General features: G+C 48.9%; 1 protein-coding gene across 2 annotated transcripts in view; it reads left to right on the plus strand.

Annotated features, from left to right (window-relative positions):
• DYNC2I1 (dynein 2 intermediate chain 1) overlaps positions 1-14,528 on the plus strand; it is a 167,824-nt gene that overhangs the window by 127,741 nt on the left and 25,555 nt on the right. The window lies entirely within an intron of this gene.

A 14,528-nucleotide genomic window follows, 5' to 3' on the forward strand; every position in this document is an offset into this window, starting at 1 on the left:
GGCCACAGCAGCTTTTGTTCCACCTGCGCCGCGGCTAGACAGTGAGGATTGTTGATACCGGTGGGGGCAGGTGGACTGGCAGCAGTACATAGGCCGCTGCAGTAAAAGTTATTTTGTTTTCCCTATGTACAGCGCAGAGACTTGCTGCAGATGCAGTAGCATACCCTCCAACTGTACCTTTTTGGCAGGTACAGAACCTTTTTTTTATAGTCTGTACCCTTTTTTGGCTCTCCAAACTTCCATTGAAAGTATAGGAAAAGGGGCGTGGCCACTGGTAAATTTTCGAATTTGTACCGATTTTTATGTGTAAATTGTTGGAGGGTATGTTGCTGCAGATGCAGTGGGCCTATTTTGGGGTGTGGACCTGGAGCTGCAGCTCCATCAGCTCTAATTGTTAATCCTGCTCTGGGAACACACAGCAGCCAAAGGGCAGAGCCTCCCATTGGATGTAACCTGTGTGGGAGGGCGTTTCTCGCCCAATCAGCTGTGGACTGGGTGTGATAGACCTGCTGCTAACCCAATGAGAGCTCCTAGCCACACCCAGCGTTATCCGCACAGTCATAGAGTGACAGATCTGGGCTATTATATTGGAAATGATCTTGGCAAATAGACTACTAAGATTTGTAGATTGTTTAGTAAAAATGGATTAACCACTTAACTCACGATTTATTTCGCCAAAAACCGCTCCGAAATTGTCGTTTTTTTTTTATGAGTGAATTAGGTGAAGAACATGAATTTAACCCTATCCCAAATGATTTTAGTTAAAAAAAGAAAAAAATTATAATTTATATATAATTTTTAAAATGTTTATTTAAACATTGAAACATCGATCGGGAACATCGTGACCATCAGAATATCGGAAATATCGCGACCATCGCGGCTTTCATTTTGAAAGCCGGTACAGCCTCCAGGTTAGTCATGGGCAAAGAGATACATTGAACTGAGTTGAGACACATGACTCAGCTCAGTGTAGTGTCTCGGTACATGCCTCTTTTGTAATGCATTGCAGACTGTGTACATGCAGTGAGTGCAGAGCCTGCTGGCAGTGCTGGGACTCGTGGAGGGAGTGACTCAAACAGTATCCGGTCTTTAGGTCGACCCTGTCTAGGTCAACCACTGAAGGTTGACAGTGAGTAGGTCGACATAGTCATTATGTCGACACAAAAGGTCGACACATATTTCTGAGGGGGTTTTAGTACCTTTTCATACTTCCTCTATCCAAGTGGGCATACAGTTGGTTATAAATCTTGTGACGAGCATAGCGAGCCACCGTTCCCGAAGCATGGCGAGTGAACATGGTTCAACTGTCGGTGGTCCCAGATGGAAATTCAGGTCAAGAACCCCCTACCCCCCAAAAAACGGTGTCGACTTAATGACCATGTCGACTTAGTCATGTGTCGACCTTCAGTGAAAACCTACTCACTATCGACCTAGGCAGAGTCGACCCAATGATCATCACCAGACTCAGACATCTGGGAGTGGGTCAGCTATTCAACTGCACTGAATGAATCCGTAATGAATCTGATCCATCTCCACTGAGTCTGCATCAGTCTCACAGGCAGCTAGTGCTCAGTGACTCAGATCTCTGGTAGTGGGTCAGCTATTCAACTGCACTGAATGAATCCGTAATGAATCTGATCCATCTCCACTGAGTCTGCATCAGTCTCACAGGCAGCTAGTGCTCAGTGACTCAGATCTCTGGTAGTGGGTCAGCTATTCAACTGCACTGAATGAATCCGTAATGAATCTGATCCGTCTCCACTGAGTCTGCATCAGTCTCACAGGCAGCTAGTGCTCAGTGACTCAGATCTCTGGTAGTGGGTCAGCTATTCAGCTGCACTGAATGAATCATTAATGAGTTTGATCCATCTCCACTGAGTCTGCATCAGTCTCACAGGCAGTCAGTGCTCAGTGACTCAGATCTCTGGTAGTGGGTCAGCTATTCAACTGCACTGAATGAATCAGTAATGAATCTGATCCATCTCCACTGAGTCTGCATCAGGCTCACAGGCAGTCAGTGCTCAGTGACTCAGATCTCTGGTAGTGGGTCAGCTATTCAACTGCACTGAATGAATCCGTAATGAATCTGATCCATCTCCACTGAGTCTGCATCAGGCTCACAGGCAGTCAGTGCTCAGTGACTCAGATCTCTGGTAGTGGGTCAGCTATTCAACTGCACTGAATGAATCCGTAATGAATCTGATCCATCTCCACTGAGTCTGCATCAGTCTCACAGGCAGCTAGTGCTCAGTGACTCAGATCTCTGGTAGTGGGTCAGCTATTCAACTGCACTAAATGAATCAGTAGTGAATCTGATGAGTCTCCACTGAGTTGTGTACGGTCTCAACTCAGTGTCACAGGAACTCAGGCACAGACAGCATCCCTGACACTGAGCAGCATCACACTGCTCCCTGCCAGTAGGTGTCAGCCAGGAGTGCAGCCTCCCAATCACTGAGAGAGGCACTCAACACACCAAACTGTGAGTGACTCAAATCATTCAAACTTCTAAATGATTCGAGTCATTGTGTTGAGACAGCAACTCAGTAGCCATCTCTACTCCAGGTATACAGGGGGGTCAGGGGGGGTCTGGGGGTGGCTTGGGAGGGTTAATTTACACTACCCAGCGGCTGCCATTGTCTGCCAGGGGGGATCCTGCCATGCTGACCGATCAGCAGTGATCTGGAGGGAGGGATCCTGCCGTGCTGACCGATCAGTGATTGGCAGCACGGCAATCAGTAGGGGAGAGTGCAGGGAGGCAGAGGGACCCTCCGGTCCCTCTGACAGCAGCAGCGGAGGGAAGTTTCTCTTCCCTGCCGCTGCTAACACTCTCTATCTGACTGGTCACATCCTGTGCGACCAGGTCAGATAGAGCACTTGCAGGCATGGTTACATCTGATGCGACCATGCCAGGCAAGTGGTTAAATAGTTTTCTCTATCGTCCTAGTGGATGCTGGGGTTCCTGAAAGGACCATGGGGAATAGCGGCTCCGCAGGAGACAGGGCACAAAAAGTAAAGCTTTCCGATCAGGTGGTGTGCACTGGCTCCTCCCCCTATGACCCTCCTCCAAGCCTCAGTTAGATTTTTGTGCCCGGCCGAGAAGGGTACAATCTAGGTGGCTCTCCTAAAGAGCTACTTAGAAAAGTTTAGCTTAGGTTTTTTATTTTACAGTGAGTCCTGCTGGCAACAGGATCACTGCAACGAGGGACTTAGGGGAGAAGAAGTGAACTCACCTGCGTGCAGGATGGATTGGCTTCTTGGCTACTGGACATCAGCTCCAGAGGGACGATCACAGGTACAGCCTGGATGGTCACCGGAGCCTCGCCGCCGGCCCCCTTGCAGATGCTGAAACAAGAAGAGGTCCAGAATCGGCGGCAGAAGACTCCTCAGTCTTCTAAAGGTAGCGCACAGCACTGCAGCTGTGCGCCATTTTCCTCTCAGCACACTTCACACGGCAGTCACTGAGGGTGCAGGGCGCTGGGAGGGGAGCGCCCTGGGAGGCAAATGAAAACCTATTTGGCTAAAAAATACCTCACATATAGCCTCCGGGGGCTATATGGAGATATTTAACCCCTGCCAGAATCCACTAAAGAGCGGGAGACGAGCCCGCCGGAAAAGGGGCGGGGCCTATCTCCTCAGCACACAGCGCCATTTTCCTTACACAGCTCCGCTGGTCAGGACGGCTCCCAGGTCTCTCCCCTGCACTGCACTACAGAAACAGGGTAAAACAAGAGAGGGGGGGCAAAATAGTGGCAAAAATTATATTATAAAAGCAGCTATACAGGGAGCACTTATTATAAGGCTATCCCTGTCATATATAGCGCTTTGGTGTGTGCTGGCAGACTCTCCCTCTGTCTCCCCAAAGGGCTAGTGGGGTCCTGTCTTCGTTAAGAGCATTCCCTGTGTGTCTGCTGTGTGTCGGTACGTGTGTGTCGACATGTATGAGGACGATATTGGTGTGGAGGCGGAGCAATTGCCAAATATGGGGATGTCACCTCCTAGGGGGTCGACACCAGAATGGATGCCTTTATTTATGGAATTACGGGATAGTGTCAACACGCTAAAGCAGTCGTTTGACGACATGAGACGGTCGGACAATCAATTAGTGCCTGTCCAGGCGCCTCAAACACCGTCAGGGGCTGTAAAACGCCCTTTGCCTCAGTCGGTCGACACAGACCCAGACACAGGCACTGATTCCAGTGGCGACGGTGACGAATCAACCGTATTTTCCAGTAGGGCCACACGTTATATGATTTTGGCAATGAAGGAGGCGTTACATTTAGCTGATACTACAGGTACCACTAAACAGGGTATTATGTGGGGTGTGAAAAAACTACCTATAGTTTTTCCTGAATCAGAAGAACTAAATGAGGTGTGTGATGAAGCGTGGGTTGCCCCCGATAAAAAGATGCTAATTTCAAAGAAGTTATTGGCTTTATACCCTTTCCCGCCAGAGGTTAGGGCGCGCTGGGAAACACCTCCTAGGGTGGACAAGGCGCTCACACGCTTATCTAAACAAGTGGCGTTACCCTCTCCTGAGACGGCCGCACTTAAAGATCCAGCAGATAGGAGGATGGAAAATATCCAAAAAAGTATATACACACATACTGGTGTTATACTACGACCAGCTATAGCGACAGCCTGGATGTGCAGTGCTGGAGTAGCTTGGTCAGAGTCCCTGATTGAAAATATTGATACCCTGGATAGGGACAATGTTTTACTGTCTTTAGAGCAAATAAAGGATGCATTTCTTTATATGCGTGATGCACAGAGGGATATCTGCACACTGGCATCACGGGTAAGTGCTATGTCCATTTCGGCCAGAAGAAGTTTATGGACGCGACAGTGGTCAGGCGATGCGGACTCAAAACGGCATATGGAAGTTTTGCCGTATAAAGGGGAGGAGTTATTTGGAGTCGGTCTATCAGATTTGGTGGCCACGGCTACAGCCGGGAAATCCACCTTTTTACCTCAAGTTACTCCCCAACAGAAAAAGACACCGACTTTTCAACCGCAGCCCTTTCGTTCCTTTAAAAACAAGAGAGCAAAGGGATATTCATATCTGCCACGAGGCAGAGGAAGGGGGAAGAGACAGCAACAGGCAGCTCCTTCCCAGGAACAGAAGCCTTCCACCGCTTCTACAAAAGCCTCAGCATGACGCTGGGGCTTCTCAAGCGGACTCGGGGGCGGTGGGCGGTCGTCTCAAGAATTTCAGCGCGCAGTGGGCTCACTCGCAGGTAGATCCCTGGATCCTGCAGATAATATCTCAGGGATACAGGTTGGAACTAGAGACAGATCCACCTCGCCGTTTCCTGAAGTCTGCTTTACCTACGTCCCCCTCCGAAAGGGAGACGGTCTTGGAAGCCATTCACAAGCTGTACTCTCAGCAGGTGATAGTCAAGGTACCTCTTCTACAACAAGGAAAGGGGTATTATTCCACTCTATTTGTGGTACCGAAGCCGGATGGCTCGGTAAGACCTATTCTAAATCTGAAGTCCTTGAACCTGTACATAAAGAAGTTCAAGTTCAAGATGGAGTCACTCAGAGCAGTGATAGCGAACCTGGAAGAAGGGGACTTTATGGTATCCTTGGACATCAAGGATGCGTACCTCCACGTTCCAATTTACCCCTCACACCAGGGGTACCTCAGGTTCGTCGTACAAAACTGTCACTATCAGTTTCAGACGCTGCCGTTCGGATTGTCCACGGCACCTCGGGTCTTTACAAAGGTAATGGCCGAGATGATGATTCTTCTTCGAAGAAAAGGCGTATTAATTATCCCATACTTGGACGATCTCCTGATAAGGGCAAGGTCCAGAGAACAGCTAGAGATGGGATTAGCACTGTCTCAAGAAGTGCTAAAAAAAGCACGGGTGGATTCTGAATATTCCAAAATCCCAGTTAATGCCAACAACTCGTCTGCTGTTCCTAGGGATGATTCTGGACACGGTTCAGAAAAAGGTTTTTCTCCCGGAGGAAAAAGCCAAGGAGTTATCCGAGCTTGTCAGGAACCTCCTAAAACCAGGAAAGGTGTCTGTACATCAATGCACAAGAGTCCTGGGAAAAATGGTGGCTTCTTACGAAGCAATTCCATTCGGCAGATTCCACGCAAGAATTTTCCAGAGGGATCTGTTGGACAAATGGTCAGGGTCGCATCTTCAGATGCACCAGCGGATAACCCTGTCTCCAAGGACAAGGGTATCTCTTCTGTGGTGGTTGCAGAGTGCTCATCTATTGGAGGGCCGCAGATTCGGCATACAGGATTGGATCCTGGTGACCACGGACGCCAGCCTGAGGGGCTGGGGAGCAGTCACACAAGGAAGAAACTTCCAGGGAGTGTGGACGAGCCTGGAAACGTCTCTTCACATAAACATTCTGGAACTAAGAGCAATCTACAATGCTCTAAGCCAGGCAGAACCTCTGCTTCAGGGAAAACCGGTGTTGATCCAGTCGGACAACATCACGGCAGTCGCCCATGTGAACAGACAGGGCGGCACAAGAAGCAGGAGTGCAATGGCAGAAGCTGCAAGGATTCTTCGCTGGGCAGAGAATCATGTGATAGCACTGTCAGCAGTGTTCATCCCGGGAGTGGACAACTGGGAAGCAGACTTCCTCAGCAGACACGACCTTCACCCGGGAGAGTGGGGACTTCATCCAGAAGTGTTCCACATGCTGGTAACCCGTTGGGAAAGACCAATGGTGGACATGATGGCGTCTCGCCTCAACAAAAAACTGGACAGGTATTGCGCCAGGTCAAGAGATCCGCAGGCAATAGCTGTGGACGCGCTGGTAACGCCTTGGGTGTACCAGTCGGTGTATGTGTTTCCTCCTCTGCCTCTCATACCAAAAGTATTGAGAATTATACGGCAAAGAGGCGTAAGAACGATACTAGTGGTTCCGGATTGGCCAAGAAGGACTTGGTACCCGGAACTTCAAGAGATGATCACGGAAGATCCGTGGCCTCTACCTCTAAGGAGGGACTTGCTTCAGCAGGGTCCCTGTCTGTTTCAAGACTTACCGCGGCTGCGTTTGACGGCATGGCGGTTGAACGCCGGATCCTAAAGGAAAAAGGCATGCCGGAAGAAGTCATTCCTACTTTGATTAAAGCAAGGAAGGAAGTAACCGTGCAACATTATCACCGCATTTGGCGAAAATATGTTGCGTGGTGCGAGGATCGGAGTGCTCCGACGGAGGAATTTCAACTGGGTCGATTCCTACATTTCCTGCAATCAGGATTGTCTATGGGTCTCAAATTGGGATCTATTAAGGTTCAAATTTCGGCCCTGTCGATTTTCTTCCAGAAAGAATTGGCTTCAGTCCCTGAAGTCCAGACTTTTGTTAAGGGAGTGCTGCATATACAGCCTCCTGTGGTGCCTCCAGTGGCACCGTGGGATCTCAATGTGGTTTTGGACTTTCTAAAATCTCATTGGTTTGAACCACTAAAAAATGTGGATTTGAAATATCTCACATGGAAAGTGACCATGCTACTAGCCCTGGCTTCGGCCAGGAGAGTGTCAGAACTGGCAGCTTTATCTTACAAAAGCCCATATCTGATTTTCCATTCGGACAGGGCGGAACTGCGGACTCGTCCGCATTTTCTCCCTAAGGTGGTGTCAGCATTTCATCTGAACCAGCCTATTGTAGTGCCTGCGGCTACAAGTGACTTGGAGGACTCCAAGTTACTGGACGTTGTCAGAGCATTGAAAATATATATTGCAAGGACAACTGGAGTCAGAAAATCTGACTCGTTGTTTATATTGTATGCACCCAACAAGATGGGTGCTCCTGCGTCTAAGCAGACGATTGCTCGTTGGATCTGTAGCACAATCCAACTTGCACATTCTGTGGCAGGCCTGCCACAGCCTAAATCTGTAAAGGCCCACTCCACAAGGAAGGTGGGCTCATCTTGGGCGGCTGCCCGAGGGGTCTCGGCATTACAACTTTGCCGAGCAGCTACGTGGTCAGGGGAGAACACGTTTGTAAAATTTTACAAATTTGATACTCTGGCTAAGGAGGACCTGGAGTTCTCTCATTCGGTGCTGCAGAGTCATCCGCACTCTCCCGCCCGTTTGGGAGCTTTGGTATAATCCCCATGGTCCTTTCAGGAACCCCAGCATCCACTAGGACGATAGAGAAAATAAGAATTTACTTACCGATAATTCTATTTCTCTAACGTCCTAGTGGATGCTGGGGACTCCGTCAGGACCATGGGGGATAGCGGGCTCCGCAGGAGACAGGGCACATCTAAAAAAGCTTTTAGGTCACATGGTGCGTACTGGCTCCTCCCCCTATGACCCTCCTCCAAGCCTCAGTTAGGTTTTTGTGCCCGTCCGAGAGGGTGCAATCTAGGTGGCTCTCCTAAAGAGCTGTTTAGAAAAGTTTTTTTTTAGGTTTCAATTTCAGTGATTCCTGCTGGCAACAGGATCACTGCATCGAGGGACTTAGGGGAGAGATTTCCAACTCACCTGCGTGCAGGATGGATTGGAGTCTTAGGCTACTGGACACTTAGCTCCAGAGGGAGTCGGAACACAGGTCAGCCTGGGGTTCGTCCCGGAGCCGCGCCGCCGATCCCCCTTACAGACGCTGAAGAGACGGCAGAACGGAGGTCCGGAAAACAGGCGGCAGAAGACTCCACAGTCTTCATGAAGGTAGCGCACAGCACTGCAGCTGTGCGCCATTGTTGTCACACGGCTCACTGACTCAGTCACGGAGGGTGCAGGGCGCTGCTGGGGGCGCCCTGGGCAGCAATATAATTACCTTTAGTGGCAAAATAAATACATCACATATAACCATTAAGGCTATATGTATGTATTTTAACCCAGGCCAGTTTCTTAAAAACCGGGAGAAAAAGCCCACCGAAAAAGGGGCGGAGCTTATTCTCCTCAGCACTCAGCGCCATTTTCCTGCTCAGCTCCGCTGGTGAGGAAGGCTCCCAGGACTCTCCCCTGCACTGCACTACAGAAACAGGGTAACAAAGAGAAGGGGGGCATAAATTGGCGATATTTATATATTAAGAGCGCATATATAGTAAACAACACCTTCTAGGGTTGTTTATATACATTTATAGCGCTTTTGGTGTGTGCTGGCAAACTCTCCCTCTGTCTCCCCAAAGGGCTAAGGGGTCCTGTCTTCGATTAGAGCATTCCCTGTGTGGCTGCTGTGTGTCGGTACGGTGTGTCGACATGTATGAGGACGATGTTGGTGTGGAGGCAGAGCAATTGCCGATGATGGTAATGTCACCCCCTAGGGAGTCGACACCGGAATGGATGGCTTTAGTTATGGAATTACGTGATAATGTCAGCACACTACAAAAGTCAGTTGACGAAATAAGACGCCCGGCAAACCAGTTAGTACCGGTTCAGGCGTCTCAGACACCGTCAGGGGCTGTAAAACGTCCTTTACCTCAGTCAGTCGACACGGGTACCGACACAGATGAATCTAGTGTCGACGGTGAAGAAACAAACGTATTTTCCAATAGGGCCACACGTTATATGATCACGGCAATGAAGGAGGCGTTGCAGATCTCTGATACTGCTGGTACCTCAAAAAGGGGTATTATGTGGGGGGTGAAAAAACTACCTGTATTTTTCCCAGAATCAGAGGAATTGAATGATGTGTGTGATGAAGCGTGGGTTACCCCCGATAGAAAATTGCTAATTTCAAAGAAGTTATTGGCATTATACCCTTTCCCACCAGAGGTTAGGGCGCGCTGGGAAACACCCCCTAGGGTGGATAAGGCGCTCACACGTTTATCAAAGCAAGTGGCGTTGCCGTCTCCTGATACGGCCGCCCTCAAGGATCCAGCAGATAGGAGGCTGGAAACTACACTGAAGAGTATATACACACATACTGGTGTTATACTGCGACCGGCAATAGCCTCAGCCTGGATGTGCAGTGCTGGGGTAGTGTGGTTGGATTCTCTGACTGAAAATATTGAGACCCTGGATAGGGACAGTATTTTATTGACTCTAGAGCAATTAAAGGATGCTTTTCTTTATATGCGAGATGCTCAGAGGGATGTTTGTACTCTAGCATCAAGAGTAAGCGCGATGTCCATATCTGCCAGAAGAAGTTTATGGACGCGACAGTGGTCAGGTGATGCGGATTCCAAGAGGCATATGGAAGTATTGCCATATAAAGGAGAGGAATTGTTTGGGGTCGGTCTTTCGGACCTGGTGACCACGGCAACTGCCGGCAAATCCACCTTTTTACCTCAGACCCCTTCACAACAGAAAAAGACACCGTCTTTTCAGCCGCAGTCCTTTCGCTCCTATAAAAAGCGACCAAAAGGACAGTCTTATCTGCCGAGAGGCAGAGGAAAGGGTAAGAAAGGGCAGCACGCAGCCCCTGCCCAGGAACAGAAGCCCGCCCCGGCTTCTACAAAGCCATCAGCATGACGCTGGGGCTTTACAAGCGGACTCAGGAACGGTGGGGGGTCGACTCAAGATTTTCAGCAATCAATGGGCTCACTCACAAGTGGACCCGTGGGTCCTGCAGATAATATCTCAGGGTTACATGCTGGAGTTCGAAAGGTTTCCCCCTCGCCGGTTCCTAAAGTCTGCTTTACCAACGTCTCCCTCAGAAAGGACGTCGGTTTTGGAAGCCATTCACAAGCTGTATTCTCAGCAGGTGATAGTCAAGGTACCCCTCCTACAACAGGGAAAGGGGTATTATTCCACTCTATTTGTGGTACCGAAACCGGACGGTTCGGTAAGGCCTATTCTAAAACTGAAATCCTTGAACCTGTACATACAGAAATTCAAGTTCAAGATGGAGTCACTCAGGGCAGTGATAGCGAATCTGGAAGAAGGAGACTTCATGGTGTCCTTGGACATAAAAGATGCTTATCTACATGTCCCGATTTACCCCTCACCAAGGGTATTTCAGGTTCGTGATACAAGACTGTCATTATCAGTTTCAAACGCTGCCGTTTGGTTTGTCCACGGCCCCTCGGGTCTTTACCAAGGTAATGACCGAAATGATGGTTCTTCTACGAAGAAAAGGCGTATTAATTATCCCTTACTTGGACGATCTCCTGATAAGGGCAAAGTCCAGAGAACAGCTGGAAGTCGGTGTGGCGCTAACACAAGTAGTGCTTCAGCAACACGGGTGGATTCTAAATCTTCCAAAATCTCAATTGACCCCGACAACGCATCTGCTGTTCCTGGGTATGATTCTGGACACGGTTCAGAAAAAGGTATTTCTCCCGGAAGAGAAAGCAAGGGAGTTATCCGAACTTGTCAGGAACCTCCTAAAACCAGGAACTGTGTCAGTACATCAATGCACAAGAGTCCTGGGAAAGATGGTGGCTTCGTACGAAGCGATTCCATTCGGCAGATTCCATGCACGGACATTTCAGTGGGATCTGCTGGACAAATGGTCCGGATCGCATCTGCACATGCATCAGCGGATAACACTGTCACCGAGAACAAGGTTGTCTCTCCTGTGGTGGTTGCAGACTGCCCATCTGCTAGTGGGCCGCAGATTCGGCATACAGGACTGGGTCCTGGTGACTACGGATGCCAGCCTACGAGGTTGGGGAGCAGTCACAAAGGGAAGAAACTTCCAGGGCGTGTGGTCAAACCTGGAGACGTCTCTTCACATAAATATACTGGAGCTAAGAGCGATCTACAATGCTCTAAGTCTGGCAAAACCGCTGCTTCAGGGTCAGCCGGTGTTGATCCAGTCCGACAACATCACGGCAGTCGCCCACGTAAACCGACAAGGCGGCACGAGAAGCAGGAGTGCAATGGCAGAAGCTGCAAGGATTCTGCGCTGGGCGGAGAATCATGTCATAGCACTGTCAGCAGTGTTCATCCCGGGAGTGGACAACTGGGAAGCAGATTTCCTCAGCAGACACGACCTTCACCCGGGAGAGTGGGGACTTCATCCAGAAGTTTTCCACATGATTGTGAACCGTTGGGAAAAACCAAAGGTGGACATGATGGCGTCTCGCCTCAACAAAAAATTGGACAGGTATTGCGCCAGGTCGAGAGACCCTCAGGCAATAGCTGTGGACGCTCTGGTAACACCGTGGGTGTACCAGTCAGTGTATGTGTTCCCTCCTCTGCCTCTCATACCAAAGGTACTGAGAATTATACGGAAAAGAGGAGTGAGAACAATACTGGTGGCTCCGGACTGGCCAAGAAGAACTTGGTATCCGGAGCTTCAAGAGATACTCACGGAGGATCCGTGGGCTCTACCTCTAAGAAGGGATCTGCTTCAGCAGGGACCTTGTATGTTCCAAGACTTACCGCGTCTGCGTTTGACGGCATGGCGGTTGAACGCCGGATTCTAAAAGAAAAGGGCATTCCAGAGGAAGTTATTCCTACCTTGATTAAGGCTAGAAAGGAAGTGACTGTACAACATTATCACCGCATTTGGCGAAAATATGTTGCGTGGTGTGAGGCCAAGAAGGCTCCAACGGAAGAATTTCAATTGGGTCGATTCTTACATTTCCTGCAAGCAGGATTGTCTATGGGCCTAAAATTGGGGTCCATTAAAGTTCAAATTTCGGCCTTATCAATTTTCTTCCAGAAGGAATTGGCGTCAGTGCCTGAAGTACAAACTTTTGTAAAAGGTGTACTACATATACAACCCCCAATAGTGCCTCCAGTGGCACCGTGGGATTGGAACGTGGTTCTAAATTTTCTCAAATCTCATTGGTTTGAGCCGTTAAAATCGGTAGAATTAAAATACCTTACATGGAAGGTAACCATGCTGTTGGCCCTGGCTTCTGCCAGGAGAGTTTCAGAGTTGGCAGCTTTGTCATACAAGAGCCCATATCTGATATTCCATTCGGACAGGGCAGAATTGAGGACACGTCCTCAATTTCTCCCTAAGGTGGTTTCGGCATTTCACTTGAACCAGCCTATTGTGGTGCCTGCGGCTACTAGCGACTTGGAGGACTCCAAGTTACTGGACGTTGTCAGAGCATTAAAAATATATATTTCAAGGACAGCTGGAGTCAGAAAAACTGACTCGTTGTTTACATTGTATGCACCCAACAAGATGGGTGCTCCTGCGTCTAAACAGACGATTGCACGTTGGATCTGTAGCACAATCCAACTTGCACATTCTGTGGCAGGCGTGCCACAGCCTAAATCTGTAAAGGCCCACTCCACAAGGAAGGTGGGCTCATCTTGGGCGGCTGCCCGAGGGGTCTCGGCATTACAACTTTGCCGAGCAGCTACGTGGTCAGGGGAGAACACGTTTGTAAAATTTTACAAATTTGATACTCTGGCTAAAGAGGACCTGGAGTTTTCTCATTCGGTGCTGCAGAGTCATCCGCACTCTCCCGCCCGTTTGGGAGCTTTGGTATAATCCCCATGGTCCTGACGGAGTCCCCAGCATCCACTAGGACGTTAGAGAAAATAAGAATTTACTTACCGATAATTCTATTTCTCATAGTCCGTAGTGGATGCTGGGCGCCCATCCCAAGTGCGGATTGTCTGCAATGCTTGTACATAGTTATTGTTACAAAATCGGGTTATTACTGTTGTTGTGAGCCATCTTTTCAGAGGCTACTTCGTTTTGTTATCATACTGTTAACTGGGTTCAGATCACAAGTTGTACGGTGTGATTGGTGTGACTGGTATGAGTCTTACCCGGGATTCAAGATCCTTCCTTATTGTGTACGCTCGTCCGGGCACAGTACCTAACTGAGGCTTGGAGGAGGGTCATAGGGGGAGGAGCCAGTACGCACCATGTGACCTAAAAGCTTTTTTAGATGTGCCCTGTCTCCTGCGGAGCCCGCTATCCCCCATGGTCCTGACGGAGTCCCCAGCATCCACTACGGACTATGAGAAATAGAATTATCGGTAAGTAAATTCTTATTTTCTCGGAGTCCGTAGTGGATGCTGGGCGCCCATCCCAAGTGCGGATTATCTGCAATAATTGTACATAGTTATTGTTAACTAATTCGGGTTATTGTTGTAGGGAGCCATCTTTCAGAGGCTCCTCTGTTATCATACTGTTAACTGGGTTTAGATCACAAGTTGTACGGTGTGATTGGTGTGGCTGGTATGAGTCTTACCCGGGATTCAAAATTCCTCCCTTATTGTGTACGCTCGTCCGGGCACAGTACCTAACTGAGGCTTGGAGGAGGGTCATAGGGGGAGGAGCCAGTGCACACCACCTGATCGGAAAGCTTTACTTTTTGTGCCCTGTCTCCTGCGGAGCCGCTATTCCCCATGGTCCTTTCAGGAACCCCAGCATCCACTACGGACTCCGAGAAATAGAATTATCGGTAAGTAAATTCTTATTTTCATCTTCAAATGACTTTCATTTATTGCTTTTTACATGACCATCTACAACTTTTACTGAATACTATTCTCATTCAGGCCATATTCTTAGCCATTATTTAGGTAATCAAGCAGTTATCTCCTTCCATTGCCCTTGTATGCAGCATAGGATTTCTGCACTGTATGCATTAAATGGAATAGTATCCAGATAGCTTTATAATAAATAAAGCAGTCTGCTTCATGCTGTAAAGGCATGCAAAGAATACACAGACAATGCAATTAATCAAA

This window comes from Pseudophryne corroboree, chromosome 5 (genome assembly GCF_028390025.1).
Source record: "Pseudophryne corroboree isolate aPseCor3 chromosome 5, aPseCor3.hap2, whole genome shotgun sequence".
Classification (NCBI taxonomy): domain Eukaryota; kingdom Metazoa; phylum Chordata; class Amphibia; order Anura; family Myobatrachidae; genus Pseudophryne; species Pseudophryne corroboree.